The 23,164-nt window shown below is 45.0% G+C and overlaps 1 pseudogene across 1 annotated transcript in view; it reads left to right on the top strand.

Moving 5' to 3' along the window:
- Positions 1–17,616, top strand: part of LOC311132183 (myozenin-2-like) — a 36,322-nt pseudogene extending 18,706 nt beyond the window's left edge. Inside the window, exons 3-5 of the transcript in view lie at positions 11,231–11,336; positions 15,155–15,341; positions 17,385–17,616. The product of the transcript in view is annotated as a myozenin-2-like (transcript). The remainder of the gene's footprint in view (positions 1–11,230; positions 11,337–15,154; positions 15,342–17,384) is intronic.
- The last annotated feature ends 5,548 nt before the right edge of the window (positions 17,617–23,164 follow it).

The following is a 23,164-nucleotide window of genomic DNA, read 5'->3' as shown; positions in this document are numbered from 1 at the left end:
TACTTTAGGCCCTAGAGTCTACTTTAGGCCCTAGAGTCTACTTTAGGCCCTAGAGTCTACTTTAGGCCCTAGAGTCTACTTTAGGCCCTAGAGTCTACTTTAGGCCCTAGTGTCCCCTAGTGTCTACTTTAGGCCCTAGAGTCTACTTTAGGCCCTAGTATCCCCTAGAGTCTACTTTAGGCCCTAGAGTCTACTTTAGGCCCTAGTATCCCCTAGAGTCTACTTTACGCCCTAGTGTCTACTTTAGGCCCTATCGTCTACTTTAAGCCCTATAGTCTACTTTAGGCCCTAGTGTCTACTTTAGGCACTAGTGTCCCCTAGAGTCTACTTTAGGCCCTAGAGTCTACTTTAGGCCCTAGAGTCTACTTTAGGCCCTAGAGTCTACTTTAGGCCCTAGTGTCTACTTTAGGCCCTAGTGTCTACTTTAGGCCCTAGTGTCTACTTTAGGCCCTAGTGTCAAATTTACGCCCTAGTGTCTACTTTACACCCTAGTGTCCCCTAGAGACTACTTTAGGCCCTGGAGTCTACTTTAGGCCCTAGAGTCTACTTTAGGGCCTGGAGTCTACTTTAGGGCCTGGAGTCTACTTTAGGCCCTAGAGTCTACTTTAGGCCCTAGTGTCTACTTTAGGCCCTAGAGTCTACTTTAGGCCCTAGAGTCTACTTTAGGCCCTAGAGTCTACTTTAGGCCCTAGAGTCTACTTTAGGCCCTAGATCCTACTTTAGGCCCTAGAGTCTACTTTAGGACCTAGTGTCCCCTAGAGTCTACTTTAGGCCCTAGTGTCTACTTTACGCCCTAGTGTCTACTTTAGGCCCTAGTGTCTACTTTAGGCCCTAGAGTCTACTTTAGGCCCTAGTGTCCCCTAGTGTCTACTTTAGGCCCTAGAGTCTACTTTAGGCCCTAGTATCCCCTAGAGTCTACTTTAAGCCCTAGAGTCTACTTTAGGCCATAGTGTCCCCTAGAGTCTACTTTAGGCCCTAGTGTCTACTTTAGGCCCTAGTGTCTACTTTAGGCCCTAGTGTCTACTTTACGCCCTAGTGTCTACTTTACGCCCTATCGTCTACTTTAAGCCCTAGAGTCTACTTTAGGCCCTAGTGTCTACTTTAGGCCCTAGTGTCCCCTAGAGTCTACTTTAGGCCCTAGAGTCTACTTTAGGCCCTAGTGTCTACTTTAGGCCCTAGTGTCAAATTTACACCCTAGTGTCTACTTTACGCCCTAGTGTCCCCTAGTGTCTACTTTAGGCCCTGGAGTCTACTTTAGGCCCTAGAGTCTACTTTAGGCCCTAGAGTCTACTTTAGGCCCTAGTGTCTACTTTAGGCCCTAGTGTCTACTTTAGGCCCTAGAGTCTACTTTAGGCCCTAGAGTCTACTTTAGGCCCTAGATCCTACTTTAGGCCCTAGTGTCTACTTTAGGACCTAGTGTCCCCTAGAGTCTACTTTAGGCCCTAGTGTCTACTTTACGCCCTAGTGTCTAGTTTAGGCCCTAGAGTCTACTTTAGGCCCTAGAGTCTACTTTAGATCCTAGAGTCTACTTTAGATCCTAGAGTCTACTTTAGGCCCCAGTGTCTACTTTAGGCCCTAGTGTCTACTTTAGGCCCCAGTGTCCCCTAGAGTCTACTTTAGGCCCTATAGTCTACTTTAAGCCCTAGAGTCTACTTTAGGCCCTATAGTCTACTTTAGGCCCTAGTGTCCCCTAGAGTCTACTTTAGGCCCTAGAGTCTACTTTAGGCCCTAGTGTCTACTTTAGGCCCTAGTGTCTACTTTAGGCCCTAGTGTCTACTTTAGGCCCTAGAGTCTACTTTAGGCCCTAGTGTCTTCTTTAGGCCCTAGTGTCTTCTTTAGGCCCTAGAGTCTACATTAGGCCCTAGAGTCTACTTTAGGCCCTGGAGGCTACTTTAGGTCCTAGAGTCTACTATAGGCCCTAGTCTCTACTTTAGGCCCTAGTGTCTACTTTAGGCCCTAGAGTCTACTTTAGGTCCTAGTGTCCCCTAGAGTCTACTTTAGGCCCTAGAGTCTACTTTAGGCCCTAGAGTCTACTTTAGGCCCTAGAGTCTACTTTAGGCCCTAGAGTCTACTTTAGGCCCTAGAGTCTACTTTAGGCCCTAGAGTCTACTTTAGGCCCTAGTGTCCCCTAGTGTCTACTTTAGGCCCTAGAGTCTACTTTAGGCCCTAGTATCCCCTAGAGTCTACTTTAGGCCCTAGAGTCTACTTTAGGCCCTAGTATCCCCTAGAGTCTACTTTACGCCCTAGTGTCTACTTTAGGCCCTATCGTCTACTTTAAGCCCTATAGTCTACTTTAGGCCCTAGTGTCTACTTTAGGCACTAGTGTCCCCTAGAGTCTACTTTAGGCCCTAGAGTCTACTTTAGGCCCTAGAGTCTACTTTAGGCCCTAGAGTCTACTTTAGGCCCTAGTGTCTACTTTAGGCCCTAGTGTCTACTTTAGGCCCTAGTGTCTACTTTAGGCCCTAGTGTCAAATTTACGCCCTAGTGTCTACTTTACACCCTAGTGTCCCCTAGAGACTACTTTAGGCCCTGGAGTCTACTTTAGGCCCTAGAGTCTACTTTAGGGCCTGGAGTCTACTTTAGGGCCTGGAGTCTACTTTAGGCCCTAGAGTCTACTTTAGGCCCTAGTGTCTTCTTTAGGCCCTAGAGTCTACTTTAGGCCCTAGAGTCTACTTTAGGCCCTAGAGTCTACTTTAGGCCCTAGAGTCTACTTTAGGCCCTAGATCCTACTTTAGGCCCTAGAGTCTACTTTAGGACCTAGTGTCCCCTAGAGTCTACTTTAGGCCCTAGTGTCTACTTTACGCCCTAGTGTCTACTTTAGGCCCTAGTGTCTACTTTAGGCCCTAGAGTCTACTTTAGGCCCTAGTGTCCCCTAGTGTCTACTTTAGGCCCTAGAGTCTACTTTAGGCCCTAGTATCCCCTAGAGTCTACTTTAAGCCCTAGAGTCTACTTTAGGCCATAGTGTCCCCTAGAGTCTACTTTAGGCCCTAGTGTCTACTTTAGGCCCTAGTGTCTACTTTAGGCCCTAGTGTCTACTTTACGCCCTAGTGTCTACTTTACGCCCTATCGTCTACTTTAAGCCCTAGAGTCTACTTTAGGCCCTAGTGTCTACTTTAGGCCCTAGTGTCCCCTAGAGTCTACTTTAGGCCCTAGAGTCTACTTTAGGCCCTAGTGTCTACTTTAGGCCCTAGTGTCAAATTTACACCCTAGTGTCTACTTTACGCCCTAGTGTCCCCTAGTGTCTACTTTAGGCCCTGGAGTCTACTTTAGGCCCTAGAGTCTACTTTAGGCCCTAGAGTCTACTTTAGGCCCTAGTGTCTACTTTAGGCCCTAGTGTCTACTTTAGGCCCTAGAGTCTACTTTAGGCCCTAGAGTCTACTTTAGGCCCTAGATCCTACTTTAGGCCCTAGTGTCTACTTTAGGACCTAGTGTCCCCTAGAGTCTACTTTAGGCCCTAGTGTCTACTTTACGCCCTAGTGTCTAGTTTAGGCCCTAGAGTCTACTTTAGGCCCTAGAGTCTACTTTAGATCCTAGAGTCTACTTTAGATCCTAGAGTCTACTTTAGGCCCCAGTGTCTACTTTAGGCCCTAGTGTCTACTTTAGGCCCCAGTGTCCCCTAGAGTCTACTTTAGGCCCTATAGTCTACTTTAAGCCCTAGAGTCTACTTTAGGCCCTATAGTCTACTTTAGGCCCTAGTGTCCCCTAGAGTCTACTTTAGGCCCTAGAGTCTACTTTAGGCCCTAGTGTCTACTTTAGGCCCTAGTGTCTACTTTAGGCCCTAGTGTCTACTTTAGGCCCTAGAGTCTACTTTAGGCCCTAGAGTATACTTTAGGTCCTAGTGTCCCCTAGAGTCTACTTTAGGCCCTAGAGTCAACTTTAGGCCCTAGTATCCCCTAGAGTCTACTTTAGGCCCTAGAGTCTACTTTAGGCCCTAGAGTCTACTTTAGGCCCTAGAGTCTACTTTAGGCCCTAGAGTCTACTTTAGGCCCTAGAGTCTACTTTAGGCCCTAGAGTCTACTTTAGGCCCTAGTGTCTTCTTTAGGCCCTAGAGTCTACTTTAGGCCCTAGAGGCTACTTTAGGCCCTAGAGTCTACTATAGGCCCTAGAGTCTACTTTAGGCCCTAGAGTCTACTTTAGGCCCTAGAGTCTACTTTAGGCCCTAGTGTCTTCTTTAGGCCCTAGAGTCTACTTTAGGCCCTAGAGGCTACTTTAGGCCCTAGAGTCTACTATAGGCCCTAGTCTCTACTTTAGGCCCAAGTCTCTACTTTAGGCCCTAGTGTCTACTTTAGGCCCAAGTGTCTACTTTAGGCCATAGTGTCCCCTAGAGTCTACTTTAGGCCCTAGTGTCTACTTTAGGCCCTAGTGTCTACTTTAGGCCCTAGTGTCTACTTTAGGCCCTAGTGTCTACTTTAGGCCCTATCGTCTACTTTACGCCCTATAGTCTACTTTACGCCCTAGTGTCTACTTTACGCCCTAGTGTCCCCTAGTGTCTACTTTAGGCCCTAGTGTCTACTTTAGGCCCTAGTGTCTACTTTAGGCCCTAGTGTCTCCTTTAGGCCCTAGTGTCTACTTTAGGCCCTAGTGTCTACTTTAGGTCCTAGTATCTACTTTAGGCCCTAGAGTCTACTTTAGGCCCTAGAGACTACTATAGGCCCAAGTGTCTTATTTAGGTCCTAGAGTCTACTTTAGGCCCTAGAGTCTACTTTACGCCCTAGGGTCTACTTTAGGCCCTAGGGTCTACTTTAGGCCCTAGTGTCTACTTTACGCCCTAGTGTCTCCTTTAGGCCCTAGTGTCTACTTTAGGTCCTAGAATCTACTTTAAGCCCTAGAGTCTACTTTAGGCCCTAGAGTCTACTTTAGGCCCTAGAGTCTACTTTAGGCCCTAGTGTCTACTTCAGGACCTAGTGTCCCCTAGAGTCTACTTTAGGCCCTAGTGTCTACTTTAGGCCCTAGTGTCTACTTTATGCCCTAGTGTCTACTTTATGCCCTAGTGTCTACTTTAGGCCCTAGAGTCTACTTTAGGCCCTAGAGTCTACTTTACGCCCTAGAGTCTACTTTAGGCCCTAGAGACTACTATAGGCCCAAGTGTCTTATTTAGGTCCTAGAGTCTACTTTAGGCCCTAGAGTCTACTTTACGCCCTAGGGTCTACTTTAGGCCCTAGAGTCTACTTTAGGCCCTAATGTCTACTTTAGGCCCTAATGTCTACTTTACGCCCTAGTGTCTCCTTTAGGCCCTAGTGACTCCTTTAGGCCCTAGTGTCTACTTTAGGTCCTAGAATCTACTTTAGGCCCTAAAGTCTACTTTAGGCCCTAGAGTCTACTTTAGGCCCTAGTGTCTACTTTACGCCCTAGAGTCTACTTTACGCCCTAGAGTCTACTTTAGGCCCTAGAGTCTACTTTAGGCCCTAGAGTCTACTTTAGACCCTAGAGTCTACTTTAGGCCCTAGTGTCCCCTAGAGTCTACTTTAGGCCCTAGTGTCTACTTTAGGTCCTAGTATCTACTTTAGGCCCTAGAGTCTACTTTACGCCCTAGTGTCCCCTAGAGTCTACTTTAGGCCCTAGAGTCTACTTTAGGCCCTAGTGTCCCCTAGTGTCTACTTTAGGCCCTAGAGTATACTTTAGGTCCTAGTGTCCCCTAGAGTCTACTTTAGGCCCTAGAGTCAACTTTAGGCCCTAGTGTCCCCTAGTGTCTACTTTAGGCCCTAGAGTCTACTTTAGGCCCTAGTATCCCCTAGAGTCTACTTTAGGCCCTAGAGTCTACTTTAGGCCCTAGAGTCTACTTTAGGCCCTAGAGTCTACTTTAGGCCCTAGAGTCTACTTTAGGCCCTAGAGTCTACTTTAGGCCCTAGTGTCTTCTTTAGGCCCTAGTGTCTTCTTTAGGCCCTAGAGTCTACTTTAGGCCCTAGAGGCTACTTTAGGCCCTAGAGTCTACTATAGGCCCTAGTCTCTACTTTAGGCCCAAGTCTCTACTTTAGGCCCTAGTGTCTACTTTAGGCCATAGTGTCCCCTAGAGTCTACTTTAGGCCCTAGTGTCTACTTTAGGCCCTAGTGGCTACTTTACACCCTAGTGTCTACTTTACACCCTAGTGTCTACTTTACGCCCTAGTGTCCCCTAGTGTCTACTTTAGGCCCTAAAGTCTACTTTAGGCCCTAGTGTCTACTTTAGACCCTAGAGTCTACTTTAGGCCCTAGTGTCCCCTAGAGTCTACTTTAGGCCCTAGTGTCTACTTTAGGCCCTAGTGTCTACTTTAGGCCCTAGTGTCTACTTTAGGCCCTAGTGTCTACTTTAGGCCCTAGAGTCTACTTTAGGCCCTAGAGACTACTATAGGCCCTAGGGTCTACTTTAGGCCCTAGTGTCTACTTTACGCCCTAGTGTCTCCTTTAGGCCCTAGTGTCTACTTTAGGTCCTAGAATCTACTTTAAGCCCTAGAGTCTACTTTAGGCCCTAGTGTCTACTTTAGACCCTAGAGTCTACTTTAGGCCCTAGTGTCCCCTAGAGTCTACTTTAGGCCCTAGTGTCTACTTTAGGCCCTAGTGTCTACTTTAGGCCCTAGTGTCTACTTTAGGCCCTAGTGTCTACTTTAGGTCCTAGTATCTACTTTAGGCCCTAGAGTCTACTTTAGGCCCTAGAGACTACTATAGGCCCTAGGGTCTACTTTAGGCCCTAGTGTCTACTTTACGCCCTAGTGTCTCCTTTAGGCCCTAGTGTCTACTTTAGGTCCTAGAATCTACTTTAAGCCCTAGAGTCTACTTTAGGCCCTAGAGTCTACTTTAGGCCCTAGAGTCTACTTTAGGCCCTAGAGTCTACTTTAGGCCCTAGAGTCTACTTTAGGCCCTAGAGTCTACTTCAGGACCTAGTGTCCCCTAGAGTCTACTTTAGGCCCTAGTGTCTACTTTAGGCCCTAGTGTCTACTTTATGCCCTAGTGTCTACTTTAGGCCCTAGTGTCCCCTAGAGTCTACTTTAGGCCCTAGTGTCTACTTTATGTCCTAGTATCTACTTTAGGCCCTAGAGTCTACTTTAGGCCCAAGTGTTTACTTTAGGCCCTAGTGTCTACGTTACACCCTAGTGTCTACTTTAGTCCCTAGAGTCTACTTTAGGCCCTGGTGTCCCCTAGAGTCTACTTTAGGCCCTAGAGTCTACTTTAGGCCCTAGAGTCTACTTTAGGCCCTAGTGTCCCCTAGAGTCTACTTTAGGCCCTATAGTCTACTTTAAGCCCTAGAGTCTACTTTAGGCCCTAGAGTCTACTTTAGGCCCTAGAGTCTACTTTAGGCCCTAGTGTGCCCTAGTGTCTACTTTAGGCCCTAGTGTCTACTTTAGTTCCTAGTGTCTACTTTAGGCCCTAGTGTCTACTTTAGGCCCTAGTGTCTACTTTAGGCCCTAGTGTCTACTTTAGGCCCTAGTGTCTACTTTAGGCCCTAGTGTCTACTTTAGGCCCTAGTGTCTACTTTAAGCCCTAGTGTCTACTTTAGGCCCTAGAGTCTACTTTAGGCCCTAGAGTCTACTTTAGGCCCTAGAGACTACTATAGGCCCAAGTGTCTTATTTAGGTCCTAGAGTCTACTTTAGGCCCTAGAGTCTACTTTACGCCCTAGGGTCTACTTTAGGCCCTAGTGTCTACTTTAGGCCCTAGTGTCTACTTTAGGCCCTAGAGTCTACTTTAGGCCCTAGAGTCTACTTTAGGCCCTAATGTCTACTTTACGCCCTAATGTCTACTTTACGCCCTAGTGTCTCCTTTAGGCCCTAGTGTCTCCTTTAGGCCCTAGTGACTCCTTTAGGCCCTAGTGTCTACTTTAGGTCCTAGAATCTACTTTAGGCCCTAAAGTCTACTATAGGCCCAAGTGTCTTCTTTAGGCCCTAGAGTCTACTTTAGGCCCTAGTGTCTACTTTAGGCCCTAGTGTCTACTTTAGGCCCTAGAGTCTACTTTAGGCCCTAGAGTCTACTTTAGGCCCTAGAGTCTACTTTAGGCCCTAGAGTCTACTTTAGGCCCTAGAGTCTACTTTAGGCCCTATAGTCTACTTTAGGCCCTATAGTCTACTTTAGGCCCTAAAGTCTACTTTAGGCCCTAGTGTCTACTTTAGACCCTAGAGTCTACTTTAGGCCCTAGTGTCCCCTAGAGTCTACTTTAGGCCCTAGTGTCTACTTTATGTCCTAGTATCTACTTTAGGCCCTAGAGTCTACTTTAGGCCCAAGTGTTTACTTTAGGCCCTAGTGTCTACGTTACACCCTAGTGTCTACTTTAGTCCCTAGAGTCTACTTTAGGCCCTGGTGTCCCCTAGAGTCTACTTTAGGCCCTAGAGTCTACTTTAGGCCCTAGTGTCCCCTAGAGTCTACTTTAGGCCCTAGTGTCTACTTTAGGCCCTAGTGTCCCCTAGTGTCTACTTTAGGCCCTAGAGTCTACTTTAGGCCCTAGTGTCCCCTAGAGTCTACTTTAGGCCCTAGGGTCTACTTTAGGTCCTATGATCTACTTTAGGCCCTAGAGTCTACTTTAGGCCCTAGTGTCTACTTTAGGCCCTAGTGTCTACTTTAGGCCCTAGAGTCTACTTTAGAACTAGCTGAATGCTACTCAGACCAAATAGGGACATTTCCCCATATACTGTACCTTGCAAACTAATTGAAACCGAGAGTCCAATCTGTTACTTACCATTTAGAAATCCCATACAGGACACTTCCTCTGAGAGCTAGTTGTTTGAGGCTGTATACAGTGGGGAAAAAAAGTATTTAGTCAGCCACCAATTGTGCAAGTTCTCCCACTTAAAAAGATGAGAGAGGCCTGTAATTTTCATCATAGGTACACGTCAACTATGACAGACAAATTGAGCATTTTTTTTCCAGAAAATCACATTGTAGGATTTTTAATGAATTTATTAGCAAGTTATCGTGGAAAATAAGTATTTGGTCACCTACAAACAAGCAAGAATTCTGGCTCTCACAGACCTGTAACTTCTTCTTTAAGAGGCTCCTCTGTCCTCCACTCGTTACCTGTATTAATGGCACCTGTTTGAACTTGTTATCAGTATAAAAGACACCTGTCCACAACCTCGAACACTCCAAACTCCACTATGGCCAAGACCAAAGAGCTGTCAAAGGACACCAGAAACAAAATTGTAGACCTGCACCAGGCTGGGAAGACTGAATCTGCAATAGGTAAGCAGCTTGGTTTGAAGAAATCAACTGTGGGAGCAAATGGAAGACATACAAGACCACTGATAATCTCCCTCGATCTGGGGCTCCACGCAAGATCTCACCCCGTGGGGTCAAAATGATCACAAGAACGGTGAGCAAAAATCCCAGAACCACACGGGGGGACCTAGTGAATGACCTGCAGAGAGCTGGGACCAAAGTAACAAAGCCTACCATCAGTAACACACTACGCCGCCATGGACTCAAATCCTGCAGTGCCAGACGTGTCCCCCTGCTTAAGCCAGTACATGTCCAGGCCCGTCTGAAATTTGCTAGAGTGCATTTGGATGATCCAGAAGAGGATTGGGAGAATGTCATATGGTCAGATGAAACCAAAATAGAACTTTTTGGTAAAAACTCAACTCGTCGTGTTTGGAGGACAAAGAATGCTGAGTTGCATCCAAAGAACACCATACCTACTGTGAAGCATGGGGGTGGAATTATCATGCTTTGGGGCTGTTTTTCTGCAAAGGGACCAGGACGACTGATCCGTGTAAAGGAAAGAATGAATGGGGCCATGTATCGTGAGATTTTGAGTGAAAACCTCCTTCCATCAGCAAGGGCATTGAAGATGAAACGTGGCTGGGTCTTTCAGCATGACAATGATCCCAAACACACCGCCCGGGCAATGAAGGAGTGGCTTTGTGAGAAGCATTTCAAGGTCCTGGAGTGGCCTAGCCAGTCTCCAGATCTCAACCCCATAGAAAATCTTTGGAGGGAGTTGAAAGTCTGTGTTGCCCAGCGACAGCCCCAAAACATCACTGCTCTAGAGGAGATCTGCATGGAGGAATGGGCCAAAATACCAGCAACAGTGTGTGAAAACCTTGTGAAGACTTACAGAAAACGTTTGACCTGTGTCATTGCCAACAAAGGGTATATAACAAAGTATTGAGAAACTTTTGTTATTGACCAAATACTTATTTTCCACCATAATTTGCAAATAAATTCATTAAAAATCCTACAATGTGATTTTCTGGAAAAAAATTTCTCATTTTGTCGGTCATAGTTGACGTGTACCTATGATGAAAATTACAGGCCTCTCTCATCTTTTTAAGTGGGAGAACTTGCACAATTGGTGGCTGACTAAATACTTTTTTCCCCCACTGTACACACAGACATACAGGCAACTGCCAAAATAAAAGGAAACACTTGAGTAAATGAGGGATACAAAGTATATTGAAATGAGGTGCTTCCACACAGGTGTGGTTCCTGAGATAATGAATCAATTAACATCCCATCATGCTTAGGGTCATGTATAAAAATGCCCAGTTTCCCATTATTTTGGCTACCATGGCTAGAAGATGAGATCTCAGTGACTTTGAAAGAGGCGTCTCAAAGGAGCATAGGGGGTTTAAAGGCTGTGTGTGTGTGTCGCAGTCACCAGATCTCAACCCAATTGAACACATGGAAGATTCTGGAGCAGCGCCAGAGACAGTGTTTTCCACCACCATCAACACAACACCAAATTATGGAATTTCTCATGGACGAATCCAATAGATTCTCCAAGTGTCTGGAACTCTATGCCAAGGCGCATTGAAGCTGTTCTGGCTCGTGGTGGCCCCAACACTCTATTAAGACACTATATTGGTGTTTCCTTTATTTTGGCAGTTACCTGTACATTTTAAGGTTGTTTGGAATATATTAACACAATCTATTTAAATGATTAAAACTCTCAATTAAAATAGTTTGATCTTGCAGTCCCCGTTTGTTCACCTTTTGGGGCAAAGGGAAATGTATTTCAAGTTGTCAACATTTCCTGAGGAAGTCCTGGCATACATTACTACAAATATCTCTGGGAGGATGAAAGTTACCCACTCTGGACCACAGCACAGGATATTCAAACATGAGAAAACAATGCTACTTATGTTACTGGCTCTACATAAAGACACTCACTGACCTCTCCATCGCTCTCCCCATCTCCACTTTCTCTTTCTGTCCGCCTCTCTATGACCTTTGCTCTAAACTGTCGCTCTCCCTCCCTTTCCCTCCATCCATCCCTCCCTTCCTCTCTCGCTTTCCCCTTAGAATGGTGTAACTCTTCAAACGCAAAGTCAAGAATCCACAGAAAGCAACAGCTTGGGAGTGGTACATTCTAAAACGCCCCCGAACACGCCTGACCCAATCACCGCCCCCAACCCAGAAAACATTGCAACAGGTGGGTGCTGCTACTGTGACATAACCTCTACTCTAAACTAATGACCCCTACGACTCAGTAACCTGGATGTCAGTGGAGTCATTAGCATGATTTACAGTGGGGGAAAAAAGTATTTAGTCAGCCACCAATTGTGCAAGTTCTCCCACTTAAAAAGATGAGAGAGGCCTGTAATTTTCATCATTTTCGTCAACTATGACAGACAAAATGAGATTTTTTTTTCCTGAAAATCACATTGTAGGATTTTTAATGAATTTATTTGCAAATTATGGTGGAAAATAAGTATTTGGTCAATAACAAAAGTTTCTCAATACTTTGTTATATACCCTTTGTTGGCAATGACACAGGTCAAACGTTTTCTATAAGTCTTCACAAGGTTTTCACAAACTGTTGCTGGTATTTTGGCCCATTCCTCCATGCAGATCTCCTCTAGAGCAGTGATGTTTTGGGGCTGTCGCTGGGCAACACGGACTTTCAACTCCCTCCAAAGATTTTCTATGGGGTTGAGATCTGGAGACTGGCTAGGCCACTCCAGGACCTTGAAATGCTTCTTACGAAGCCACTCCTTCGTTGCCCAGGCGGTGTGTTTGGGATCATTGTCATGCTGAAAGACCCAGCCACGTTTCATCTTCAATGGAAGGAGGTTTTCACTCAAAATCTCACGATACATGGCCCCATTCATTCTTTCCTTTACACGGATCAGTCGTCCTGGTCCCTTTGCAGAAAAACAGCCCCAAAGCATGATGTTTCCACCCCCATGCTTCACTGTAGGTATGGTGTTCTTTGGATGCAACTCAGCATTCTTTGTCCTCCAAACACGACGAGTTGAGTTTTTACCAAAAAGTTCTATTTTGGTTTCATCTGACCATATGACATTCTCCCAATCCTCTTCTGGATCATCCAAATGCACTCTAGCAAACTTCAGACGGGCCTGGACATGTACTGGCTTAAGATGGGGGACACGTCTGGCACTGCAGGATTTGAGTCCCTGGCGGCGTAGTGTGTTACTGATGGTAGGCTTTGTTACTTTGGTCCCAGCTCTCTGCAGGTCATTCACTAGGTACCCCCGTGTGGTTCTGGGATTTTTGCTCACCGTTCTTGTGATCATTTTGACCCCACGGGGTGAGATCTTGCGTGGAGCCCCAGATTTACATTTACGTCATTTAGCAGACGCTCTTATCCAGAGCGACTTACATATCGAGGGAGATAATCAGTGGTCATGTATGTCTTCCATTTCCTAATAATTGCTCCCACAGTTGATTTCTTCAAACCAAGCTGCTTACCTATTGCAGATTCAGTCTTCCCAAACTGGTGCGGGTCTACAATTTTGTTTCTGGTGTCCTTTGACAGCTCTTTGGTCTTGGCCATAGTGGAGTTTGGAGTGTGACTGTTTGAGGTTGTGGACAGGTGTCTTTTATACTGATAACAAGTTCAAGCAGGTGCCATTAATACAGGTAACGAGTGGAGGACAGAGGAGCCTCTTAAAGAAGAAGTTACAGGTCTGTGAGAGCCAGAATTCTTGCTTGTTTGTAGGTGACCAAATACTTATTTTCCACGATAACTTGCTAATAAATTCATTAAAAATCCTACAATGTGATTTTCTGGAAAAAAAATGCTCAATTTGTCTGTCATAGTTGACGTGTACCTATGATGAAAATTACAGGCCTCTCTCATCTTTTTAAGTGGGAGAACTTGCACAATTGGTGGCTGACTAAATACTTTTTTCCCCCACTGTATACAAGCGCAGGTGAGCCGGTGATGTTGGAGTCATCAAGCCATGGCCAGTTGAAAACGTATGATGGAGCAGCTGCATCGGGCACAGAGCTCAAAGCCTTGGGCCAAATTAAAAGTTATGCCGCCTGGTGAGAATATCCCTGGCCTTATGTACTTTAAAAAAACTAACCCTAGCCCCTTACCCCCTAGACAGGATTTTACTTGTATTAAGTAATATGGTCATAGCTACACCTTGCTCCCTTGCAAACTATGAAATGTTTTGCTAAGGCGTGGGGATAGTCTTCATTGTTTTGGCATTTTATTAATTCCATTGCATGTTCTTGTTCTTAGGCATCCTTCATGGGGGAAAACATGATCCTTGTGTGGAGTCTTCTGGCTCCAGGGCAGGAGCAGTCTTTCTCTTTCTCCTTGTTCTCCCTCTCGCTCTTTCTCTGTGGATCTCTCCCTCACTCTCTGCATCTATCCATTCTCCCCCTTCCCTCCCCTTTTACAGCGACCTTGGGCATAGTTTGATAACAAGTTTCCTCCACAGGAAATCCGCAGAGTATTTCCTGTGTCCCCTGCTCGCTGTCCTCTGATATCATCAGGAAGAGATAGACGCTCAGATCATGCTCGCCCTCCTGATCCAGTCCCGTCAACATAATATGGATACCAGTTTAGCAGATGAGTACATGGTAGACAGTTTGTGATGCTATTTTGGGAACATACGACTACACCACCACCTTGAGAGGGAGTCGGCGGAGAAGTCAGTGGACACAGCAATTACAGTAGCCGAGAAATGGGGTCAAAGGGTATCGAATGTCACAAGTGTAATGACTCTTGAAGTAGCCAAGACATGGACCCAGATGTTTCACTTTTGGGTGTCTAATGGCTTGTTGAATAGTGTGAATAGGGAAGCAAGGAAATAGGGAAGCAAGAAAATGCTGCCTACCGAATAATCACTGCACCGAAATCAGACTATTGTGCTGTAATGTTACACCACTGATATACCCATATCGATAGCACTTTACATTACAGAGTGCAGTAAAGGGCTAATATTATGGTAATATAGTGGTAATAGATATGTAATGCTACCATGTTATCACCATGGTACCACTTTATTCATTGCTGTAATGTAAAGTGCTACCCAAATATCTTATCCCTCTGGTGGTGTGGGTCTGTCTGACGGACTGGCTTGAGATCATGACACGAACATGAGAAGATGCGGTTGTTTCACATTTGGAACAATGCTTCAAACATGGAGTCAAAGCTTTGTCTCTAGCCTTGTTGTCTATATCTACCATGCCTTAACCCCATGTCACTTATACAATGATCTCGCTCTTATCACCCCCAACCCCCAGTGTTTCCTGCAGTGCGGCAGTCACAGTACATTTCCCACAACACATTGGAGCAGCCAAATGCTGCCAAATGCGCAGCCATGCACGTGAACACTTTCCGTGGCCCGAGTAAATCTTGTGGTTTGCGTTTGTGAAGGAAGTTCCCCAAAAAAACAGCAGAACTTCCCTTAGGGGACAATGTTTGGTCTTTCTCATTTCCTCCTTGGGAAAACATCAACTCAGGAAAAGGGTTTGTTCGTTGTAAATGGATTGGACGTGACACAGCAACACCCAACATTACGTAACACATGTGCTCGCCAGGCGCCCCTGGCGAAGAACACTCGTTTTGAAGGATACTTATTTGATAGGCCTTCCCTGTCACCCTTACACTACACAGTAAAAATGTCCTTCATGTTGGTTCACTGCGAAACTTAACCATATTTTTGACCATACAGGGAGGACCCATGCAGTGCTGCACAGGGTTTATATTGAGGTTTGTGTTGGACAAAAATCAGGTTGGGAGTACTGTATTTGATCTGATAGATGCCTCAAACGTCATTGTGAATCATTACACCATCTCTCTGTTATGCAGTTTCTCACTGCCTCTCTTTCTTCCCTATTTCTATGTCTAGCTCTCCCTCCCCACCTCTCCCTTTCATTCTTCCTCTCCCGCTCTCAACTTCTACCAATTTGACAAACTTTAACCGAAGCAAGGTTATGTGGAGTCTCAGGGCCCTTACACCAGATTCTCTCTCCCCCTCTTTCGCCCAGGTTATGGTGGACTTCTAAAAGAAATGGAACCAGAGAAGTTCAACAGCACATGCCTCCCCAAGTCCTACCACTCCCCCTGGGACCAGGCCATCTACCTCCACGACCCCTCCCTGGCCAATAGCCTTGCCACCCGCCTGCCAGAGCCAGAGGCCAAGCCTGAAGGACCAGGGTACAAGAGCTTCAACAGGTATGGCTGATGATGGACCTGTCCAGGACCACACCTAGGTTGAAATAGTACTTGTCGTGCCGGAGTTGGGCGCAGCGGTAACACTCCTGACCCTAGACAAATTATGCCCCCACGGCAATGGAGGTTTAAGCCTTGGCTCAGCTGACAGAGCTGACTGAGGGCGGCTGGTAGCCTAGCGCAGTGGTTCCCAAACTGTGTGGCGCGTGAGGGGTCCCCCCAAAAAAGAGACGCTAGAGGCAGACAAACATGATGGCCACTTATCTTCATAACAAGACCAGAAAGTAACTCCATGATATTCATATGAATAGTAGTAAGGACCATATACACTACCAGTCAAAAGTTTTAGAACACCTACTCATTCAAGGGTTTTTCTTTATTTTTACATTGTAGAATAATAGTGAAGACATCAAAACTATTAAATAACACATATGGATTCATGTAGTAACCAAAAAAGTGTTAAACAAATCAAAATAATTTGAGATTCTTCAAATTGCCACCCTTTGCCTTGATGACTGCTTTGCACACTTTTGGCATTCTCTCAACCAGCTTCATGAGATAGTCACCTGGAATGCATTTCAATTAACAGGCGTGCCTTAAAAAGTTAATTTGTGGAATTTATTTCCCTCTTAATGCGTTTGAGCCAATCAGTTGTGTTGTGACAAGGTGTGTGGGGGGGGGTGGGGGTATAGAGAAGATAGCCCTATTTGGTAAAAGACCAAGTCCATATTATGGCAAGAACAGCTCAAATAAGCAAAGAGAAACGACGGTCCATCATTACTTTAAGACACGAAGGTCAGTCAATACAGAACATTTCAAGAACTTTGAAAGTTTCTTCAAGTGCAGTCACAAAAACCATCAAGTGCTATGATGAAACTAGCTCTCATGAGGACCGCTACAGGAATGGAAGACCCAGAGTTACCTCTGCTGCAGGGGATAAGTTCATTAGAGTTACCAGCCTCAGAAATTGCAGTCCAAATAAATGCTTCACAGAGTTCAAGTAACAGACACAACTCAACATCAACTGTTCAGAGGGGACTGTGTTAAATCAGGCCTTCATGGTCAAATTGCTGCAAATAAACCACTACTAAAGGACACCAATAAGAAGAAGGGACTTGCTTGGGCCAAGAAACACAAGCAATGGACATTCGACCGGTGGAAATGTGTACTTTGGTCTGGAGTCCAAATTTGAGATTTTTGGTTCCAACCGCCGTGTCTTTGTGAGATGCGGTGTGGGTGAACGGATGATCTCCGCATGTGTATTTCCCAACGTAAAGCATGGAGGAGGAGTTGTTATGGTGTGGGGGTGCTTTGCTGGTGACACTGTCTGTGATTCATATAGAATTCAACGCACACTTAACCAGCATGGCTACCACAGCATTCTGCAGCGATACGCCATCCCATCTGGTTTGGGATTAGTAGACTATCATTTGTTTTTCAACAGGACAATGACCCAACACACCTCCAGGCTGTGTAAGGGCTATTTTACCAAGAAGGAGTGTGATGGAGTGCTGCATCAGATGACCTGGCCTCCACAATCCCCCAACCTCAACCCAATTGAGATGGTTTGGAATGAGTCGGACCGCAGAGTGAAGGAAAAGCAGCCAACAAGTGCTCAGCATATTTGGGAACTCCTTCAAGACTTTTGGAAAAGCATTCCAGGTGAAGCTGGTTGAGAGAATGCCAAGAGTGTGCAAAGGTGTCATCAAGGCAAAGGGTGGCTATTTGAAGAATCTCAAATATAAAATATATTTTGATTTGTTACTACATGATTCCATATGTGTTATTTCATAGTTTTGATGTCTTCACTATTATTCTACAATGTAGAAAATAGTAAAAATAAAGAAAAACCCTTGAATGAGTAGGTGTGTCCAAACTTTTGACTAGTATTCCTTTATATGAGTCACAACATGTCAACAGCACATGTCCTCCAGCCAGAGGCTTATACTCTTTGATGAGATGACTCAGTCAATCTGTCACTTCCCGTCTGCCTCGTTAGTGGCTCAAGGCTAATATTAACATTGTCAATCCTCTATCCATCTCCAGGTTGGCTACCCCATTCGGTGGCAAGTCCACCAGACCGGCTCCGTTGTTCAAGGTCCCCGAGATGGAACACAACCCCATGCCAGAGCTGTACCCAGAGCCCTAGGTGGAGCCTGCGGTGCAGAGGCCCGCATTCAACAGGGTAGCCTGCGGCTAGGCGGGGGCCAGCGCCTCCCTCATCCTCCCCACAATGCACCTGGATCCCATGTTTATCCCAGAGTCTGATGACCTTTGAACTTCTGACTGTTGCTCGGTCTTCTGAGACGCTGCCTGGTTTGCTAACCAAAAGTCCTTGCGCTGGGTTAGGGTCAGAATAGAGTCAGAGTGAGGGAAGGAGGCATTTTTGGTTTCCTGCTTAGGGCAAGTTAGCTACTTTTTTTGTGGCGAAAACAGAAGTTTCTCTGATTGACTGATCTGCCCATGCCCAAGGTGTTCTGCCCATCTTCAAACTACACTTGAAATAAGTCAACCAGCTAGTGTACACTAGCTAGAGTTACAGTATAGGATATTTACATACTGTACATTGATGTGTATAAGAGAAATTACATCTGCCTGATGACATTAGATTATTGTATTAGTTGTTTTTGAGCTAAATGAAATAATGTAAAGCACAATGTTATAATTTCAGTTTTTCTTCAGTTTATGATTGAATTGCTGTTTTTCCTGCTGAATTACAGTACACTATATATCCCTTTCCTTGTGATTGATAGTGACACAAATTGTTTTAACATATTTCCAGAGAAACGCTTGAATAACTGTTCAGCAGTGAGTGTTTCTGCTTGATCTACAGTGAAGGATCCATGGCCGCATGACATTGCACCTTTGTTCTCTTCTATGTAGTCTTCCATCACCACTCGCGTCCCTATGTTGGTCTGAGCTACATGAGAGTTACTGTTCTATAAACACACCTCAAGGTTACACTGCCCGAGCTGTCATATCAAACCTGTTTCACCAATGGGAGAAAGATGACTGATGCGTTTCCCACCTTTTGGCGACAATGCGGCCGCTCACATCATATCAGCGAGTCCGCTAGGTGAGCTGTATCCACGCCTGGACTGTCTCTCTGTAGCTACACCTTTCAGCTATCCCAATACACAGGAAATAGGGTATTCGTGAACAGGAAGTGACTTACAAGCGTGGTGAGTCTTCCCTCCACTTTTATAGTCGAAATGACGTTGAGCACTTGGAAAAGTATACTATGTAAATACTAAATACTACACTGAACAAAAATCTTAAAACGCATGCAACAATTTCTAAGATTTTACTGAATTACAGTTCATATTCTGAAATCAGTCAATTGAAGGAAATTCATTAGGCCCTGATCTATGGATTTCACATGACTGGGAATACAGATATGCTTCTGTTGGTCACAGACACCTTTTAAAAAAAAGTAGGGGCGTGGATCTGGTATCTGGTGTGACCACCATTTCCCTCATGCAGAGCGACAAACCTTGAGCTTTTTGTTTAGCTGTCCATCATCACCAGAGCGGTGTGTGCTACGTCAGAAACCATGGGGTGTAATATACGACTTTACATTGAAGCAAGCTAAATTTACTGCAAGACTGGCTGGTCACTGGTGAATCTGAAAATGGGTCTCGGGAAATGTCAGCTTTCGGAGACTGTTTTTGATCCTTGTTCTCTATATACATTTAAGCAATAAGGCATGAGAACCCGGGGATTATCGTGTGATAACTCCCGACTAAGGGCTGTTCTGATGTCCAAGGAGAAGACTACAGGGTTTGGATTATCGTGTGATAACTCCCGACTAAGGGCTGTTCTGATGTCCAAGGAGAAGACTACAGGGTTTGGATTATCGTGTGATAACTCCCGACTAAGGGCTGTTCTGATGTCCAAGGAGAAGACTACAGGGTTTGGATTATCGTGTGATAACTCCCGACTAAGGGCTGTTCTGATGTCCAAGGAGAAGACTACAGGGTTTGAGCGCCTTATTGTCTTTATAAAACGTTTGCCAACATATTTATAAAAATAATGACATTTTCATTAAAAACATTATTTTCATATTATTATAAATCTACTAGAGAGCTGGGAATATAGTTAGAAAATAAATACAGGATGAACAGGTGAATTACTTCGGCCTTACTCCATTTCTCAAGATGAAAGGACCAATTCACATCAACTACCACAAAGAGAGAACTTTGGAATGTGTTGTGTTTTATGAGCCACATGCCAAAGACAATTCTCCATCTCATGTAAATCAGCTGGACAATAAAACTTTATGAATTTCAATGCTAGAAAGTTGCTGCAAACCCACTCCCTATTGCCCCATAATGACAGGGAATACTGATTATGGTTGACAGTGGTCACATGACTTGGGGGTCCAGTGGCTGCATGCATTCCTAGCCTCTGTTTGGCAATCTGTATAATGCACTGGCCCACATGAACCTCGCCTTTGGCTGTCTTATTGAATTCCTCTCCATCAGTCTCCTGAGCGCTCTGTGTACACCCAGCATCTGAGCACAGCGGCATTGCCAAGACCGTTACGCTATATCCAGCCTGTTTATCAAGGGCGGCCTGAACTCCCTTTGAACTTTGATTATGCCCAGTATCAAAACCCGGATAGGAAATATTTTTGGCTGGTGGTGGGGGGTGGGGTCATTTAGTCTTTAATCTCCACCTGTTTCCCCCAGGGGTGTATTCTTTGGCACGGATAGCACTGTGGGAGGGAGGTGGGCAGAGCGAATCGAGGGGCTTTGGTTGGCAGACCAAGACATCCAGGAATGTGCACGGCAGCACGGCAAGGTCCAAGACAAGGCCTTCCCAGTCACTCCTGTACACACTGTGCTCTGGGAGTACTGTAGATGAGAAGATCAGCAACTCTTTGAAGGGCAATGGGAGTTTGCTTCAAAAATAACAATTTCAATGAAATCATTTCATTGTTAAAACCGACGCGTTTCGGTGAATGCCTTCATCGCGGTATTTTGTAAAATCCAACAAAAACATGGCTGATAGTATGGATCATTACCCGGGTTACGTACCACACTCTCTCTGGGGCATTGCAGATAAGACGAGACCACTTTTGCCTTTCAATCATGTGATCACCTGAGATTGCGAAATGCAGGACAGACATACTCAACAATCACAATTCTCGTTGGTTTTCGTAACTTCATAACTACTACACAAACATGCCAATGGTGTTCTTCTTGTTGTTACTTCAGAGTTCTATATCATGTTAGCCATCTGAATGTTTATATAGCACTCTCATGGTCTTGTGAAGCCGTCAATTGGTGCTGTTGCTACTGCACATACAGCCAGTGAGTGTCATGGAAATGTACTTCAGTCCCCAGAGAATTCTTCTGCACACACAGCACCAAAATCAACTGTTTGCAGCTGACACTCACACAGGCTCTAAAAGGGTGAGACTCATCTCTCAAAAGGCTTTCCATGTCTCGTGTAAAGAGCCTGAAACAGAGCAATATCAGTGTAGATTCCAGGTAAATAGTGGGCTATTGTATATGCTAAACGGCAAGGTCTCACAAGCACAGCTAAAGGGAGGTGTTCTGAAAGCGAATACTGTACTGCTGCTCTCATAGGCACGTGTTTCTCTCTGAGAATGTGGTTCATCAGAAGACCAAGGGACATATTTGGAGAGTTTGACTGGTAACATTTTATGTTAGTTTCTACTCTTGTCCTAACTCCGCAGGCAGAGACACAAATTTCTAACGTACAGCGCTGCATTTGGGACATGGGATAAGTAGTCCTTAGTGATATTTGACCTCCACACGTGTTCTTCAATAACTGATATCCAACCATTGGGATTTTTGGTCCGTCCAGGAGTAGCCCTAATCACAGACACAGACAAAGCGTAAACTGTATTTTAACTAAAAGTTTTTAAAGTACTGTTTAGTCTCCATTTAAAGTACTGTTTAGTCCAGGAGCAGGCCTAATCTGTTTCTGGGAAACAGGTCCCTTGTTCAGTATATTTCTACAGTATTATTAACAATAATGTAGATAGTGTACTGTAAATATACTGTATGTAGACTTTGGTCTGGTCCTAGTAAATGGACACAGCAGGTGGTCTATCTCACAGGGGGTTCTCAGCCCAGTGTGATGCCCAAAAATACAAGTGAAGAAAATATCCTGAGGTTAATGGGTTGGTATAGGGTTTACTGATGAGGTTGGGTCAAAGGGTGACAGGGCACATGCATGCTCCATAAAGGGCGGAGCTATATTTCACTGTCAATAGTTTTCCAATCAAGTAGTCGCTTTTTTGGAGAGATGTCATGGGGTCAGGATATGACATGTCTCAAAGCTTCAATCCCCCATCATTACTGATTAGCCTACTGAAACTAACTACATCATTACTGAGTGCTGCACTCAAAGTTAATGACAGACAGTTTTTTTTATCCAGAGAACTTCAGAGAGTACAAATAAAATCTAAAACTCTTTCGTCATTGAGTGCAAGATTTAAAGTTATAACTGCATAATTAAACACTGAAGAAACAACTTTGGTTCATGCAAGTAATGATGGTAATTAGATAGCATTGAGACACCTGAACAACCAAGATCTACTTCCTGTTTACATGACAGCCTGCATCCTCGAGAGACCAATTAAACAGTGTAGTTTCACAATGAACCATCCTATGACCTTCACCTCTGGGGCTGATCTACAGTAAATGCCTCCCCTGCCGAATGGCCAATGTACAGTATATATTAACCTCTCTCATTGGTTAATGGTCAGGAAAGAGTAATGAACTTACAAGCAAGTGACATGCATTCTAGGTAAATAAAGTTATTATGCCTTGGAATCGAGACAACAGCTTTCCCTTCCACAATCGAATGCCCTTTCCTGGTTCAGGAGTAGACATTTGAGGAGGAAAAAAAGCTTGGAATTCCAGGATATTTTGTTCATAAAAATACAAAATCACCCACCATTTTCTGATGACGTTGAAGTGGAAAGAATAATAAATGCCTCCTATCCCTGATGGTGGAGGCCATTTTGTTTCCTTAACAGACAGTACTTAGGCGATAGCATCAATTCCACCGCGAGTGCTGGGGCCCAGGCTGCCATGGATACTGCAAACACAGCAGCAAAATATAACACAGTCACCACTTGGCCGTGCGCGCCAAAGTTAATGTAACATGGTCAATTGCCCATTTTTTTTTGTTGCTTAAGTCATCCCTTTTTCTCCCCTCCCCTACCTGTTAACAGCTAACAGCAGCGGTGCAAGCCTACTCATCGGTGAGAGCAGGCGAACAATATGAGTCGGTGCAGGGCTTTAAAAATAAATAAAAAGGAAGCTGAAGATGTTGGAGATGAAATGAACGTGAATGAATATATACTATATATCTACACTCTTTGCAGTCGTCCCTGATTATGTAACGCTTGTTAACAAGACACCTCACCTGCACCAGTGGTTTCTTTGTACATTACTAAATTCTCTGACTTAATGCCACATGCAAAGTCATGGTGAAGCATGTCAGACTGACACATACATACACTACATGACCAACAGTATGTGGACACCTGCATTAATATGGAGTTGGTCCCCCCTTTGCTGCTATAACAACCACTCTTCTGGGAAGGCTTTCCCCTCGATGTTGGAACATTGCTGCGGGTACTTGCTTCCATTCAGCCACAAGATAATTAGTGAGGTCGGGCACTGATGTTGGGCGATTAGGCCTGGCTCGCAGTCGGTGTTCCAATTCATCCCAAAGGTGTTCGATGGGGTTGAGGTCAGGGCTCTGTGCAGGCCAGTCAAGTTCTTCCACACCGATCTCGAAAAACCATGTCTGTATAGACCTCACTTTGTGCACGTGGGCAT

The sequence above is a fragment of the Coregonus lavaretus genome, assembly GCF_964263955.1.
Source record: "Coregonus lavaretus genome assembly, chromosome: 7".
Classification (NCBI taxonomy): Eukaryota; Metazoa; Chordata; class Actinopteri; order Salmoniformes; family Salmonidae; genus Coregonus; species Coregonus lavaretus.
The sequence above is the reverse complement of the archived record's forward strand: the minus strand, read 5'-3'. Positions and strand labels throughout refer to the sequence as shown.